Source organism: Oreochromis aureus, linkage group 7 (genome assembly GCF_013358895.1).
Source record: "Oreochromis aureus strain Israel breed Guangdong linkage group 7, ZZ_aureus, whole genome shotgun sequence".
In the NCBI taxonomy this organism is placed as follows: domain Eukaryota; kingdom Metazoa; phylum Chordata; class Actinopteri; order Cichliformes; family Cichlidae; genus Oreochromis; species Oreochromis aureus.
Genome location: NC_052948.1, coordinates 1,396,197 through 1,414,136, shown reverse-complemented (window position 1 = coordinate 1,414,136; position 17,940 = coordinate 1,396,197). Strand labels below are relative to the sequence as shown.

Sequence of the window (17,940 nt, the reverse complement as noted above, 5' to 3'; positions counted from 1 at the left end):
GAGTTCAGATTTTTCCAACTCGAGCGGTAGTGCGAATGCACAAAATGCACCACACAAACTGCAGCGCGTGTTTTACTTCGCGCTTCAAACGCGTCAAGCAGAAAAGCGTTTTCGCAAATCTGCTTCTGAAGTTTCGCGCGACCCGCAGTCGCGCTTCATCGCGCTCCTCTGTACAAAAGGCCCCGTAGTTACGGTTTTATTCTGTTCAGTTGTTCACCTGTAGTTTTTTAGAGTGGCCAGTAGAGGTCACCCCACCGCTTTATATGAGAGAGACTGTGGGCAGGGAGAGACGTGGGCAAGACACCTGAGCTTTTCTGCTCCACATTACAGGCAGAGAATTGGTCATTCCGTGAGAAGTGTGCGTTAATGAGCAACGTAAGTTTGTGATGTGTGAGGATGTGATAATAAGATGTGTTTGGGACTGTAACTGAGGTTAGGGGGGAAATGACTATGTTTCTGTCTGTGCCGTTAGCGGGTGCCAAGCTGTTTAAGCTAACTCTCCTGCCGTGTGGTTGGGTATAACTGTGTACTGTGTTAGCTCTCTCAGTGGGTCTATAAGTGAGTCGTGGGTAATATATGGCCTATGGTATTAAAGGGGATGTTAGTTTATTTCCCACCTGTGTTTATGTTGATGTACTCTGGAGTTATTGTTGTGAACACTTTAGTAATGTAGTATTTTCTTTCTGTTCCTTTCATGCCCACGCACCTAAACCTGTATGCAATACCTGCTCCTCTGTTACCTTTAACTGTGTGAAGTCAATACAAGAGTCTGCACTATCCTCGGTGTCTTCATTGTCTCCCTTCTGAACATTCATCCTGGCCTTGAGCAGTGTTCTGGCCGACACTCCGGGGAGTGGTAGCTGCAAATCTGAACTAGCACCTAGAGCTGGGCGATATAAGATTTTTTCATATCACGATATGTTTTTTTCATTTCAGGCGATAACGACATATGTCACGATATAAGCTAAATAACTATATTTGTAAGATTTAAATGTGCCGTTGCTCACAAGTAAAATGTGAAATAATCAGCAGCTTGTTTTGATTTAAATATTTATTTCCCATAATAAGTTCAACAGGGCAGATGTACTTAAGGAACATGAGGCTTCAGTTTCAGATAAATAAAGACAAATATTGCAAACTACACAAAAGGCAGCCGCTAAAGCGTTTAAGTTTCAAAATAGAACAAACAAAACAGACCACTAAATTGTCAATTCCACTTAGAAACAAAATATTAATTCTAAAAATAAAGTTACTTTGTTTTACAGAAGAACAGACAAAATTGACTAACTTTTGTCAATATCAAATAAACTGAGAACTAAAAGGAAATTCTCAATCTCTCCTTGTTGTATAGCTTAGCTATTACCTCAATTAGCTGCTTGAATCCTTCATTTTCGACCGTGTTTATTGGTAGCATGTCTTTAGCATGACGGTAGGCTATGGCATTCGTTATGTCGCTATGTCTCTTAGCTTTTTTGTCATATGGTAAGACGCTGGAGAAAGCTGACTCAATTGACTGTTGCTGCTTCGCAGGGATTCTCCTGGTTGTTTTCGATGACGAATTAGAGCTTTCAGTCTACGGAACTTCTCTGGCCCTTCCTTTCGACAATCTCTGCGCCATTGGAACCGTCATCTGTGTTCTCTTCGGTAGCCTGATCACCCAAGCTCTCGGCTGATTTTTCTCTAGTCGGCACACTCATTTTCTCCATTACCCGGCCGGCACGGCGGCTGGCTGCTTCCCAAACAAATACACATGTGTGGCTTGGCACTTGTGCTGTACGTAACAAGTCACGTGACCTAACGCTGCGGCTGTGATTGGTTCGGCTCTGCGCTACTTAATTTGGATTGGCTGTGCTTTCTTTTTTTTAAGACAGGAAGAGAGAGAGATGAGGTCTATCGCAATAGTTTCATTTTTCTATCGAGAAAAAGTTATTTCGCAATACATATCGTTATCGTTCTATCGCCCAGCTCTACTAGCACCTTACAGTCCTCCCAGTCCAAGCTATCTACCCAACATCCTCCATTAACTTTACATGTAAACCTGAAGCTCTGGTCGCGTCTATCGCGTTCGGTGTGAACGCACCGTAAAGGATCAGTTTATTGAGTCTGTTGGCATCAGCAACCCTCATGTAAATCACGTATCATGTGATTTCCTGAGGTCAGATAACCCAGGATGTGAGTGGGCGTCAAGGCGTCTGGGAAGGATCTCAAAACTGGATTATAAATGGCAGACAGTTGGTGTCGTAAGCCCCGCCCTCTGTTCAAAGATGGTCGTTCACAGTGAACATAGAGCAGTGTTTCCTTTTGGAGCCACGGCACATATTTCACATTAGAAAAATCACACGGCACACCACCAAACAAAAATGTCACAAAATGCATATTGACAATTTTTTCCCGCTCACCAGGTATAACTGAATTGGCTCGGTTTGTCCCCAAAATACCTTTTTGCTTTCTTCTGACCACTGTTCATGCTGGGCCTTCATCTGGGTCAGAGGTTTCTCCAGGACCAGGCCAGACTGACTTTCTCTTTTCAGATATTTATCTATTGCTATTACGCGCTCCGTTGTCTCACTCACACCATGGCTATAATGTAATTTCTTCTCGTCTTCTTCTGCTTTACTGGCAGTTGGCAAGTACAGCAGGTAGTTGTACTGCCCTCTAGTGGAAGAGAATGTTATTGTTCTGCTCGCAACTCACACCGATCCCTTAGAGTACCAATCAGGTGGAACTAATAGCACCTGGTCATTTCTCACAGTGGTTGGGAAACGCTGACATATTTGGCTTCTTTCACTCCTCTTTCTAACCACTTTTTGGTTTGTGATCATCTTAGAATGAGTTCAGGACGATGAAGTTAGAAAAAAATGATAAAAAACAGGTTTATGCATGTTTCTGTTTTTTGCACTTACATGTTCCTGAACCCACTTGGTGATTTCCACTATTCAATTCAATTCAATTTTATTTATATAGCGCCAAATCACAACAAAGTCGCCTCAAGGCGCTTTATATTGTACAGTAGATAGCACAATAATAAATAAACTAAAGCGTCATATCTGCTTTAATCTAGTGTCACCAGTAGGCCAGAAGATTACAGCCAGTCATTATTGATTTAAAGCCTTGTCCTTTGCATAGAGAGATTTCTTGAGGTGCTCATAACTGAATGTCCTCTGAAGAGAACAATTTTTAATGTTAATGGGGCCACGTGGTCTTTCTACTGCTGAAATATTGAGAAACATAAATGTGACTCAACATAACCTCATATCTTACTAAGTCTTGCCCCATAACACACATCTTACATCAGAAAAATTGAGGACATGACCATCGGTTTTGGTTGTGTTTCCTCTTTCACTCTCTAAAATGTTTACTGATAACCAGTAACTTCCCTTTTCTCTGTTATATGCTAATGCAAAAGTGTTGCTTTATACATTAGGGTGTGGAAAAGTCACAAAGAGGTCAACTGAGTGTGTTTCAGAAGTGTGGTAGGACATCTCTATAAATACAGAACTGTGATGGATACCATGCAAGTTTGTGTCAAGACACGTAGAGCGACATATCGGTCATTAAAGACAAAGCAGCGCAATGGCAAACCGCAGCAGTAAGTCTCAACTTTTATGTTTCAGGTTTATGTCTGTATCTGTCTATTAAATATCAAAGAGACATTTTGACATGTGTCCCCACGTATGACTCAACCTATATAATTAAACCATAATAACACAGCTGTATTATAGACAGATTGCTGAACTTTGTCTCTATTGTTCGTCTTAGGTTTGATTAGTGATGTGGATCTGAGAAGTCCTGAAAACAACTCGGCACACCACACCAGGGAGATCAATGGAAAGCGCTTGATTGTCCGTAGGGGTCAGCCCTTCTCCATCACTGTGCAGTCTAATGGTTCTTTGCCCCCCAAACACCACTTGGATCTGGTCCTGCACCTTGGTGAGTACAGTCTGACCAGCAAGGAGCTGTAAAGATATAAAAGATGAAACTTGATGCTCTTTTGAGGCAAATTTGGAAAGAAATTGTTGTTATTGATGGGTGTACACACAAAAATAGTCCTAAGAGCTGCTGCCCCTGAGACCCAGGCCTGGATCAGTGGACGACGATGGATGGATTTCAAACTGACCTGTGAATTTTATAAGAAGTTATACTATATAGTTATAGAGTTACACAACAACTTACTTTTATATCTGTACTTACATAGTAAAGGAAGAAGAAGAAATCAAATGCAAAAAATCTATATGTGCTGTTTTTTGTGTTTCTGTCCCAGAAAGCTTTGTTTGTTTCATCAGGTAAGAGAGACGAGGTGGAGATCAAGGTTCAGAAGGAGCGTGGAGCTGGGGACAAGTGGTGGTTTAACCAGCAGGGAGCACAAGATGAAATGCTGCTGACTCTGCACAGTCCAGCTGATGCTATAATTGGCGGGTACAGTCTGGCTGTGCTGCTGATGTCACCGGACGGACGCATTTTTAGAGAAAGGACAAAATGAGTTTCCACCTGCTCTATAACCCCTGGTGCAAAGGTAAAGTGTGTGCTCTCTGTGTCTCTGATTTCTTCACACAATGCAGATTTTGCTCTTTCTTATGCAGCTTTGGCCATTTTTATTTTTCAGCTAATTATTTAGACTTTTAGAGATCATGATAGTACGAGGACATATGAACTGAAAGCAAAACAGTAAACAAAGGATCAGAGACACACGTAGCAGCTCAAGTTTGTGTATTGCGTTTATGAAACAGCTGAACAATGCCAGTCTAAAAATATGTGACAGCATCATCCAAACGCTGCAACACTGTTGTGGTCTTTATGCGTTTACCAGATGATGTGGTGTACCTGCCCGACGAGACGCAGCTTCAGGAGTACATCATGAACGAAGACGGAATAATCTACATGGGGACCTGGGAATACATCAAAAGCACTCACTGGAATTATGGACAGGTAACACACACAAACATTTAAAGTGTGACTGGGCTGAATACATCTGTGTCTGTCAGCCCAGTGGGGGCTGGTGTGAACTGTCACAGCAGTGTGGCAGAGACTCTCAGGCTTTGGCTGGATCAGAAAATCTGTCAGTTGGCTGGAGGAAAGATCTGGATGAGATGTGTCAGAATGTAACCAGACCACACAAACAAAGGCTCACCCATTCACAGCTAGCTGGGAGGGCAGAGAGGATGACTAACAGGCAGACTGTGGGTGTAACAGATGCACACATACAGTGGGGGAAATAATAATACTAAACTGTGGAGGGAGCTGAAGCTTCGAGTTGCCAAGGAGCAGCCAATGAACCTAAAGGAGTGCTTCTGTTAGGAGGGGTGGACCAAAATGCCCCCTGACACGTGTGGTTGTCAGAGAGAGTTTCTTCACCAAGTTCTATTTTTCTTGAGGATCAAAAGTCATCAGCAGGGAATCCAATAATTATTTCCCCTACTGCACACACTGGGCAGCCAATGGGAAACATTTCGTATTTAGAAAAATGTTCTTTAGGAAATCTCTCCTGAAAAGCCTTTTCTGTTTTTGGGCACTCTTCTATGGTCTCTCTCACTGGTGTTCTCCTTCTCCTGCAGTTTGAGGACTATGTGATGGACATCTGTTTTGAAGTCCTGAATAACTCCAACGATGCTCTGCGAAACTCACAGATGGACATTGAGCAGAGATTTGACCCCGTCTATGTCAGCAGGATCATCGCTGCAATGGTGAGAACCATTTCCGGCTTCCACTGAAAATAATGTTAACGGCTTGAAAACAGTGCAAGGAAAAACATTTGGTTTAGTTTATGTTAGCGCATGATGAACCTGATCTGCAGCCCATGAATGTCACAGTGGAGATCCTGAGTCTGATAGGTGAACTCCTGCAGGTGAACTCTAATGATGACAGAGGAGTGCTGACTGGGCGCTGGACTGAGCCGCATTCTGATGGAGTTGCACCGCACCAGTGGACCGGCAGCGTGCGATCCTCCGTCAGTGGAGCAAAGCTGGGGTCAGAGCAGTGAAATATGGCCAGTGCTGGGTGTTTGCTGCTGTTGCATGTACAGGTAACACAGACTTCCCTGCATTCAAGGATCGCTGAATCATTCCTTTAACAAACATCCCTTCTGTAGCAGTTGTCATTTAAACTATTTCCATTGTTCCAAATCTTCAGCACAAACACATTCACAACATCGGATGTAGAAACGAATCATTTGTCTCAGTGGAGGCGTGATCTTTTCACAGTGCTGCGCTGTCTGGGAATCCCAACACGCCTCATCACCAACTTCTCCTCAGCTCATGATGTCGATGGAAACCTCTCTATAGACTTCCTGTTGGATGAAAACCTGCAACCATTGGAGAGCAGAGGAGGGAGAGACAGCAGCTGGTAGGATCACAGGAACTCCTACAATCAGGAAAAATACATAAATATGGCATTATCTAAAGGAAGGTGATATGTTTTCCATCCTCGTGGTTTTAGGAATTTCCACTGCTGGGTGGAGTCTTGGATGAGGAGAGATGATCTCCCCAAAGGAAATGATGGCTGGCAGGTTTTAGATCCCACCCCTCAAGAACTCAGCGATGGTACTGTTCTCTTTTTGGCTTTGAAATGAACATCTCCTTATTCGTACTTAACTGGCAAGCCATGTGATCCCGAAGGCTAAAACATGTACATGCTGCACATAATCACTGTAAACGCCTCCTCCTTTGTGCTTCAGGGGTTTTCCGCTGTGGTCCGTGCCCTGTGACAGCCATCAAGGAGGGAAATCTGGGAGTGAAGTACGATGCTCCGTTTGTGTTTGCAGAGGTGAACGCTGACATCATCCACTGGATCGTTCAGAGAAATGGCCAACGGAGAAAAGTACGTGTTACCAGTTTGATCATTTACCCACTTTTCAAGCATCTGTCTCTTGTGTTTTCACCCAGATAAACAGACAGAAACAAACTTAATTCCGATGGCCGCTGTGCCTGTGATTATTACAGATCAGAGTGGACCATGCCACTGTGGGTAGGAACATCAGCACCAAAAGTGTTTATGGGGACTTCAGAGATGATGTCACTCTGCACTACAAATATCCTGAAGGTTAGTTGGAAAGCAGATGTCAGTATGTCACACGTAACAATGCTATTAGAGCTTTAATATTCTGATTGCAAAATATCACGTTGCTATTGATTCACCTTAAAATGTAAAAAAACATAACACCACAGGAAGATCATATAACTGATGGATGCTCTGAAGCTGTAGCACTGTGGCATATTATGTGCTCATGGCGCAACCTCTTCTCCACAGGATCCAAGAAGGAGAGAGAAGTGTACGAGAAGGCGGGGCGTCGGGTGACAGATGTCCCCAGTGAGAGCTCAGAACCAGGACGACTGCAGCTGTCCATCAAGCATGCCAAGCCTGTGTTTGGGACAGACTTTGATGTGATTATTGAGGTATGGACTATTCACACTGCAGCTAAATGAGTGGATGAATTAAACCTGAATTCATGACACAGTCATTCTGTCAGTAGGTGAAGAATGAAGGAGACCAGGATGCTCATGTTCAGCTGACCATGCTGGCTATGGCTGTTACTTACAGCTCTCTTCATCGGGGGAACTGCCAGAGGCAGACCACCACTGTGATGGTGCCTGCTCACAAAGGTCAGCAGCCTAGATGAGCTTTGACATGTTACAAAGTAACATCTCAGCCGTTCTTGTAATTCTGTAAGAGCTGGATGCTGTTTGATGCTGTGTGTTTGTGTGTTATCAGCTCAGCAGAAAGTGCTGCGTCTGCGCTACGATGACTATGCCCAGTGTGTCTCAGACGATCATCTGATCAGGGTGAAAGCATTTGTAGAGGCTCCAGGCGAGAACGAGCCCCTCCTGACTGTGACTGACATCCCACTCAGCAGACCTGAAGTCTTCATACAGGTGGGAACACCTGTAGGGGTCACCTGGGTTATTATAGTTTTATATTTTCTAACTAGTTTTAACTTTTGGTTTTTAAGTCAGAGCTGGTTTATTTGTTCCAGTTTAGATTTTATTGTTAGAAAATCTTTCACTTTAGTTTTTACTAGTTTCAGTCTTTTCAGTTATTATTGTGTGGAGGGGACACGTCAGAGGACGATTCTGGAAAATCAGTATTCCAATGAAAACGCTTTGTGACTCACAGCCTTGTAGACAGTCAGTTTCAGTAACACGTCCATTTTAACCAAAGTGACAAATACTAAAACGACCTCAAGTCCACAAAATCATTTCACTTATTTTTAAGTTTTTCAAGAGTGTATTTTTTTATTTTTGTTTCTATTTTATTTAATTAATTTTTTTTTTTTTCCACATCTGGTTTTAGTTTGACGTTTACTTAGACTGGACTATAATAACCTGGTGGGACACACAGATGTTTTGTTGGTGATGTTTCTTTAGTGCCTAAAGAAGAAGAAATGTAAGCAGGAAGACTCGCTATCTTCACAAAGAAAGAAATTTGGTTGAATTTAGACACATTTCAAATAATGTAACCAAACAACATGACATCCTGTGTTATTTGTGTTTGGTGATACTTTGTAGACGTTCTAGAACACAGAGCGGTCTCCTCTTTCTCCAGGTTCCTGGGAAGGCTTTTGTGTGTGAACAAGTAAAAGCTTCCATCTCCTTCACCAATCCGTTACCAGTTCCACTGAAAGGAGGTGTGTTCACTCTGGAGGGTGCAGGCCTACTCTCTTCCACTAAGATGCATGTTAGGTAAGTAATGGATCTGCTGTTTAGAACAAAAGTTTAGACCACAAAGCAAAGCTTGCAGCGTGTATAAAGAATGAGGCATGGGTCCAACATTGGGAAAATGTGGAATAAATGAGTGCGTGGGTGGGCATTTTTATCTAGAGACTACAAGTATATACTTATAGAAGCCTTCTCAATCACTTAAAAGTATCAGTGTTTTACAGTCTGCCTAGCGCAGTAGGGTCTCGCTGTGGTCATTTGGATTCCTCAGGATAATACAGTTTTTCTGGGGCTGGACAGAGTTGGGCCAAAGGCCAGTCCAGTCCTTGAACAGGGATTTTTCCATGTGTGAACCAGTAGCTTGATTCTAATAAACTGCCCTTGTAGGTTATTCCTGATGACTTTAATGTGGCACTGAGGCACAAATACAGCAGTCAGTAAAAAACAAAATAAAGAAGAACACATGCATCTTCTTTTCCAGTGGGGACATTTCTCCAGGACAGACGGTGTCCATTGTGGTGTCCTTCTCACCCATGAGGACTGGGGTGAGGAAGCTGCTGGTGGACTTTGACTCTGACCGACTGAAAGATGTAAAGGGAGTCACCACTGTGGTCGTCCGCAAGAAGTACAGAAATATCTTCCCTGAAATTACTGAATGTTATTAAGTAACCTTTAAATAATCTGAGACAATGTGACGTGTCCTGTGAGCGGATGAGCAATCGAGCAATCAACATGTATGTGCAATAAAACATGTTCCACATACATCAGCCTGTGAATGTCCACAAATACATCATGATAAAGCATTGGTTTGAAGCCACTATGTGTCAGGTATGAACATTTCTGACTTTGCATTATTATATTTTGCATTTTGTTTCGGTTTCACTGCGTTAGCGTCTCATTTCTTACCTTTGACTTTTGTTGTTTGGTTTTTCTGCTGAATTTTGGCGCCTGGCCGACAGTTTAGAGGTGAAAACGGTTTCTAATTAAAGAAATTCTGTTTTTGTTTGTATTTTTTGTGTTTGTTTTTCACTGTTTGTAATCACAAAGTTCAAATGAATGCACTTTTATAATATTTGTGTTTTAGCCAATATATAAAAACATATACAGAAGTTTTTTCTCCTGGTTACTTTCATTAGTTTTTCATTACTTTCCCTTATAACAGTTGAACCTGTCTATACGTTTATAGCACATTTTGTAAATCAAGACCATTTCAAATATTTGACATAATCCATAATTTTTAAAACTTTAAAAAATGATGGATTATTTTAAATGTAAAATATCAAAGGAAAAAAGAAAAATAAAGAGGAGCTCACACTCTTAATATAAAAGATGATTAAAAATGTAAAGATAAAGTTTAGAATAGTTATATCTAAATTTATAGAATCAGCAGCAGATTATTTTTTTTATTTATTTATAACGCACTTTACATCCAACAATGTTGACCAAAGTGCTATAAATATAAAACAAAGAGAAAACAGTTTAAATTACATATAGAATATCTTAAAATTAAAAATAATATAATTAGTAAGAAACATATTAAGAGACATCAACAAGTCCTGCTGTGCTGAAAGCCAAGGTAAATAAATGTGTTTTAAGACGTGATTTAAAAACAGATAAGGAAGGTGCCTGTTGTAGAATTACAGGAATTATTTTACGGTTACTGTTCATAACCATCATCTTTATCATTGCATTAATTATCATTTCATCAAAGCATTTATTGAAGTTGCTGGCATTATGTTATAATTTGTATTACAGGTGCAGTTATAACCACTTTAAATCGTTGAGTTAAATTTATAATCTTAAAAGCTTATATGCTGAGTGTATTGTTACAGTAAAATAGTAGCTGAGCAAAGGCCTGAATGTATTCAGCTTCTTGTTGCATTTGAGTTTGCCTAGTAACAGGTGACGGAAGGAGGACAAGTCCATGGGGACCTCATCACCATATTTGGAAAAGGATGCCAGAAAGGGGAACTTCTGTGTCTGCATTTATCTCTTAGAATTGATCATTGTCTGTAAAAGAGGCAAATAATGTTCTTAAGATGCAAATTATGTGCTTGTAAATGCAAGAGGGGGCGTTATAATACCCTGATGTTATTAAAGCAATCTGGAGTGTATTTTTGGGCGAAGGTTTACAACTGATGTTTTGCAGTTTACATCTCCCCACGCTGCGTGTATTCATTAAAATCAATTGTTTTGATCATGCTCTTCTGGACCATCGTTGTTTTACTCTCGTCCTCAATTTCGAACCCTTAACACTGTCTAACATGTAAAGGCAACTCATTCCACAATTTTGGTGCTGCCACAGCACACACCCGATCCCCTCTGAGCTTATGATTAGTCCTGGGCACACTCAGGAGGAGCTGGTCTGTTGACCTGGGGGACCGGTGTTCCAGATTAACTGGCGTTGGTCGAACAGATGTGTGGCAGACTTGCGTTTCAGGAGCTGCTACCGACAAACCAGCAAAAAAACGCCAAATGTGTCATCTGTGGCACTTGTGAGGTTATCTCAAACACACTCCATCAGTCTTGATGCTGTTGAACAACAAAATGTTTAAAAATGTCGCGAGTTTACCGGGTGATATTCTCATGCGCGACGCGATCGCGAAAACAGCAAACAATTAACCCCACGCCGGTGTTGTTCACGGGACAGGAAGAGTAAACGATCGGGAGACTCTTGTCGTCGTTATCGTTCCCCTCGCACGTTTTATTTCTCCGATTTCAGCGTTTTTGCTTCACAACTAAAGCGTGCAGTTTACTTTGTGTGCACTAACATGGATCGAATCAACCAGCGCCACCTCTGGCCGAGTGCCACAGCCTACAGCCAGATCAACTTGTGACACACATCTGCACCACGTTTGAATTCGTTTCATGCACAATACATTTGTACCTTTCAATTGTGTCTGTTTGTGCGTCATGCAAATAAACCTTTGAAATGAATGAAATGATATCATGTATCTATTTTTTTGCCCACATTTGTAAAAATTCCAAATTACATACACAAAGTCATAGGAATCACCACCCTGTTCATCATGATTTTAATATTTTTGCCCATAAGAAAACGTCTTGAACAAATATGACACATCAATATTTCATTAGTGTTGTCACATCACATCCTGTAAGCATAGTCTGTCTGTGTCTTTTCTCTGCAAATGAACATTTTAGAGGTGGTAGTTATATACAGTCTGTATAAGTGTAGTTAATCCAATAAACATTTGTAAGGAGATGGCAGTTACTGTGAATGTACAGCAGTTACACAGTGATTAGTAATAAACAGAGCCAGTGAGAGTGAGTGGATTTAAGAAAGTCAGTGACTCGGGTGTGTCGATTGGTTTGTCATCTGTTTTTGAGTCTGGAGGAGACGTAGAAATCTTTTGTTTTAAATCTAAGTTAGAAAGATTCCTGTTTTAAAACAAGCACTTTTTGTGAGAAATCAATCAATCAATCAATCTTTATTTATAAAGCACTTTTCATACAAAAAAAAAACTGTAGCACAAAGTGCTTTACATGGTTAAAAGCAGCCCACCCCACCCTCCCACTCACTCCCCACACTCTCATTAACAGAAACGATCATGAATACAGACATCCCCCCCACACACACACACTTAAAGAATAATATTAAGCTGGATACGCATTAGCCAAGTGAGGAAACACTATCACAGGAAGCCGTGTGCACAGGGAGCCGGTCACAGACCGCAGCCTCCAGGCTGGGCACGCAGCAGGAGGGAGGCAAAGAAGCCCCCAAGCCAGGCTGAGAGGACCCACAGAGCCCCAGCAGCCACGGTCGATCACAGCCCCGGTGCAGAGAGCCCCCTCCGAGGAAACACTGGAGATATAACCTAATAAGAATATAAACATGATAAAGAGATAAAATAAATAAGAGTGGGATACAATATAAATATAAGTATAAACAGAGTAAGATGATAAAAAATGAATAAGAATAAAATCAATAAATATTAGGTAAAAACTAAATTAATAATATAAATAGAATAACAGGTTAGAATAAATAAGCATAAAATAAATAAACGTTAGGTGAAAGCTAAATTAAAAAGGTGGGTCTTGAGCCTGTTCTTAAAAACATGTACGTTCTCTCTGCGGCCCTGAGCTCCTCCGGCAGGCTGTTCCACAGACGAGGACCCGAACCACTGAAAAGCTGCCTCTCCGTGAGTATGTGTCCTGACTTTAGGGACAATCAAAAGGCCAGTACCAGAGGACCTCAGGGTCCGCGAGGGTTCGTATGGTAAAAGCAGATCTGAAAGATAAGAAGGCCCAAGACCATTAAGACATTTAAAAACCAATAAAAGAACTTTAAAATCGATCCTGAAACACACGGGGAGCCAATGCAGCGATTCTAAAACCGGTGTATTGTGGGCCCGCCCTCTGGTCTTCGTCAGCACACGAGCTGCAGAGTTTTGCAAAAGTTGCAAAGGTGAAATATTCTTTTTGGGGAGACCAGAGAGCAGGGCATTACAGTAATCAATGCGACTGGTAATAAAAGCATGCATCAGCATCTCCGTGTTGGCCCGAGAGAGAATAGGGCGGACTCTGGCTATATTTTTTAGATGATAAAATCCAATTTTGGTTACATGTTTAATATGTGGGATAAAACCAAGCTCAGAGTCAAGAATAACACCCAGGTTTTTCACTTGTAGTGAAGGACATAGTGAAAATGCCTGTAATTTAGACAAGAGTTTCTCTCTCTGAGCCTCAGGACCGATGATTAAAACTTCAGTTTTGTCCTGGTTAAGCTGTAAAAAGTTTTCTGCCATCCAAGATTTTATATCTAAAATACAGTTAAAAGGGCATCCATTGGTCTGGTGTCATCAGGAGACACGGAGATGTACAGCTGAGTGTCATCAGCGTAACTGTGGAAGTTCACCCATGCCTCCTGATGACACCGCCAAGAGGAAGCATATACAAATTAAAAAGTACAGGGCCTAAAACCGACCCTTGAGGCACACCACATGTCATTTTATGGATCTTAGAGGAGCATGTATCCATACACATCATAAAAGTTCTGTCTGAGAGACAGGAAGTGAACCAGTTGTGTACAGCACCAGAGAGGCCCGCCATGTGTTTCAGTCTGTTTAAAAGTATAGCGTGGTCTACTGTATCAAAGGCTGCGCTTAGATCCAGTAGCACCAGGACTGAGAGCTTTTGGGAGTCCCAGTTACATCTAAGATCATTTAAAACCTTTAGGAGAGCGGTCTCTGTGCTGTGGTTCACCCGAAATCCAGACTGAAATATCTGAGTAAAAACAAGTTTTTCTAAAATTTTACTTAAAAATGGTAAGTTGGATACAGGTCTGTAGTTATTAAAATCATTACAATCCAAATTGCTCTTCTTCAGAAGGGGCCTCACCACCGCCGTTTTAAAGGCAGCAGGGAAGACACCCAACTGAAGAGAGCAATTCATCATGTATAAAAGCTCAGCTTCAAGAAATCCATAAAGTGTTTTAAAAAGTGAAGAGGGGATTGGATCTAAAAGACATGTGGTGGGTCTCACTGTGGAGAAAACTTTCTTAAGGTTCTCAGCATTAACCAGGACAAAGCTGTCCAGTGTCTCCTCAGGTACAATCGAGCCCTCAGATGTGTTTAAAATCATAACACGAGAAGATAAAATATCACATCTGATGTTAGAAGTACATCTGCAGAAAGCACACAGTTACATTCTGTCCATCATGTGGACAAAATTGAAAATGTTGAACATTGGAAAACTGAGAACATCGGGCAAGTTCAAAAGAAATGTGTTTGTAAGAACGAAAAACCTTTACCAAATTGTTCCTAAAAAATAGTTATGGAAAGTCTAACTATTGTATGTCTGTGTTCTACATGTTTATCTAATGGAAAATAAAGTTGCTATTGTTTTAGTGCAGTTTTTTGACAATTCTGAGTGGATTTACACAGTACAGGTCAAAATGACCTGCAACAAAATCAATGTCATTTTTTTTTCAACATAATACAAGGGTTAATTTCCAAAACTTGCATACGATCTTCAATTTGTAGCAGATCCACTATCACATAGCAGCTGGAGCAGTCTCCAATGAGGTCAGTCCACTACTGCCACCTGTGGCTAAGTGCCAGAGCCTACAGCCAGACCAACTTGTGACACATCTGCACCTGCTGCTATGATCACATTGAGTAGAGGCTGAGTGGCTGCACTTACACCTGGTGCATTCAAATCTACCCACAAACCTGTTGAAAGACGGAATGCCAGCAATGTGGATTGTCAACACTAAAAACAATCAGTAAGCAAAGACAACAGGGATCAATTTTTTTCATGTTTATTTGGCATGCACAACATTTGTAGTCGCCTTCTTTACAGGGGAAGTCCACAAACACTGTATGGTACCACTTTGCTGCAGATGTGTGTCACAAGTTAATCTAGTAGTAGGCTATGGTACTTGGCCACAGGTGGCAGCAGTGGACTCACCTCCATTGGAGACTGCTCTAGCTGCTATGTGATAGTCAGTAGATGGGCTCCAAATTGAAGATCATATGCAAGTTTTGGAGACTGTTTATTACTAATCACTGTGTAACTGCTGTACATTCACAGTAACTGCCATCTCCTTACAAATGTTTATTGGATTAACTACACTTATACAGACTGTATATAACTACCACCTCTAAAATGTTCATTTGCAGAGAAAAGACACAGACAGACTATGCTTACAGGATGTGATGTGACAACACTAATGAAATATTGATGTGTCATATTTGTTCAAGACGTTTTTCTTATGGGCAAAAATATTAAAATCATGATGAACAGGGGTGGTGATTCCTATGACTTTGTGTATGTAATTTGGAATTTTTTACAAATGTGGGCCAAAAATAGATACATGATATCATTTCATTCATTTCAAAGGTTTATTTGCATGACGCACAAACAGACACAATTGAAAGGTACAAATGTATTGTGCATGAAACGAATTCAAACGTGGTGCAGATGTGTGTCACAAGTTGATCTGGCTGTAGGCTGTGGCACTCGGCCAGAGGTGGCGCTGGTTGATTCGATCCATGTTAGTGCACACAAAGTAAACTGCACGCTTTAGTTGTGAAGCAAAAACGCTGAAATCGGAGAAATAAAACGTGCGAGGGGCAGGGGCGGATCTAGAAGGGTGGCATGGGGTGGCAAGTGCCACCCTAAAATGATCCCTTGCCACCCCAAGTGCCACCCCAGTTTTGCATATGACAGTGTTGTTTATTAAAATAAGATAGCATTAACAGTTTGAGCGTAGTTACAGTCAACAGTGAATATAAATGCTAAAACTGAATATATTGCATAGTGTTCCCCCCCTCCACTATTAACAAATGGTTCAGCCCATAGCAGGACTGGCTTTTTTCTTGTTGTCAGCAGCAAGCGATGTTTATGATTGTGCCATAGCACATTTTGAACAACACCATGGGAATTTCGCTTTTTACACAGGTGGTTGGATGTTACACTCTGGAAATGGAAGGAAGGTGAGTGTTATTAACCCTCTGTGGTCCACGGACACGCTGCACCTCCAAATCACATGACTGATGTAAGCTGACATAGCAACAAGCTGCAGCCACGCTGAGTCTCTGTTTCAGCCCACATTGAAAGTTCGGACTTCAAAGTTTTTACATTTTAATTACAGGCCAGTAAATCCAGAGTTATGATAATATATATAAGCCACGCTTTTTTCTAAATACTGTCGTCAGGTTTTTGTGTGTGTGTGTGTTTTAAGCGTTTTCTAAGGACAGCGCGAAAACAGTAAAGAAAGGAAAAAAAGCCACCTCTTTCCTATCGGTGGAAAAATGTACCATGTCGACCAATTTAAAAAAAAGTCAACATGTGAGATTTGGTTGTTTAGGAAGAGGGGAGAGTTTTGGGAGTGACGGTAACGGCAGCGAGACAGAGCGAGCGAGTGAGAGAGTTTTTAGATGTGGGAGATTTGTGACGTTTAGTGTGGAGTGTATACTTTGTAACTCCCTCCAAGTTGAAAAACGGACACAAGGCGTTCTTGATTTTTACTGGCATTTATTGCACACAGGTGCCACCAACGATGCCGTGAGAACTGTACAAACAACATAAAATAATCAATTTCATTATTGTTTATTTATTCTCATAGAGAATAAACAATAAAGCACATTATTAAACAACATAAAAACACTCACAATTTGACCTTTACAAAATGTTAACAAATTACACGTGACTACCATAAACTCGCCAGTTCTGTCACAAACAAACATCTTATTTTTCTACCACGACATATAAAATACAAATTGCATACCTCATTGGCCGCATTAACTTGCAGGGGTTAATGAAAACGCATCTTGCAGTGTGCACTCCTTCCCACAGTTGGAAAACTTCGTTACACGCGTCTACATAGCTCTACCACCAAGTGAGAGAGGAAAGCATGCTGCCCTCTACCTAGTGTGGCGTGTAACTGAAAATAAACATTCTGTAAACCCTTTAAATGTGTATTTTCAAACCAACAATGTATACATTAAATCTGATATATTAAAATAAAGTATTTTTAACTTATTTATTATAACTTAAACCATGAAATTATCTTAAACTGCATAACTGCTGCTGACGGCAGCCACATACTTAGTGTGTTGTGTTGTCTTGTGTAGTTGTTCTGTTGTGTAGTCGTTTTGTTTTGTGTGTCGGTGAGGGCACTAATGAATGTCACTAAGGCACATTTGCAATGTAAACACTGTCACTAAGTAGAAAACCAGCGGAGTGATACACCTGCTGTTGTCAGGCCTGCAGGTTTATCCCTGTGCTGCTTTTACTGGCACACATCATTTGTGGGGCATCTTATTGATTGTCCTGATTGTTCTCTCATTTTAGTTTTAGTAATATTTTTAAATGGTTGTACAAGATGAAAAAAACGGCAGGTGTATTGGCTGCATTTTTAGATAAATAGTTGTATATGTTTACAAAATGTACATTTTATATTTAAATTTCAAGTTATAAAAATTTACTCAACATGTCTGTGGGTTTTTTTTTTACAGTAAAAGAATACTACTAGGATTTGAAGTTCTTTGTGTGATTTTAGATCAGTAACACTAATGCAGTATGTCAGTGAAAAAAACAACTAAATTCAGTTGAGCTGAAAAGAATGATACCAAACAAGGCAAGGGGAAAAACTAAATGAAACAATTTGAGGGTGAAATACAAACGTAAACTCAAAAGGAGTCAAAAATGGCCGCTTGTATTTCAGACCTCAGAGGGTTAATCCAACAAATCATGAAAAATTAGGTTTAAATTTTTGTTCATGACAGTGCAGATTTCTGACATTTTGTGTAATTTAAGCTGTAACAAT

At 40.8% G+C, this 17,940-nt stretch overlaps 1 pseudogene; it reads left to right on the top strand.

Annotated features, from left to right (window-relative positions):
- Positions 1–1,899: 1,899 nt before the first annotated feature.
- Positions 1,900–9,720, top strand: LOC116333334 (annotated as a pseudogene).
- The last annotated feature ends 8,220 nt before the right edge of the window (positions 9,721–17,940 follow it).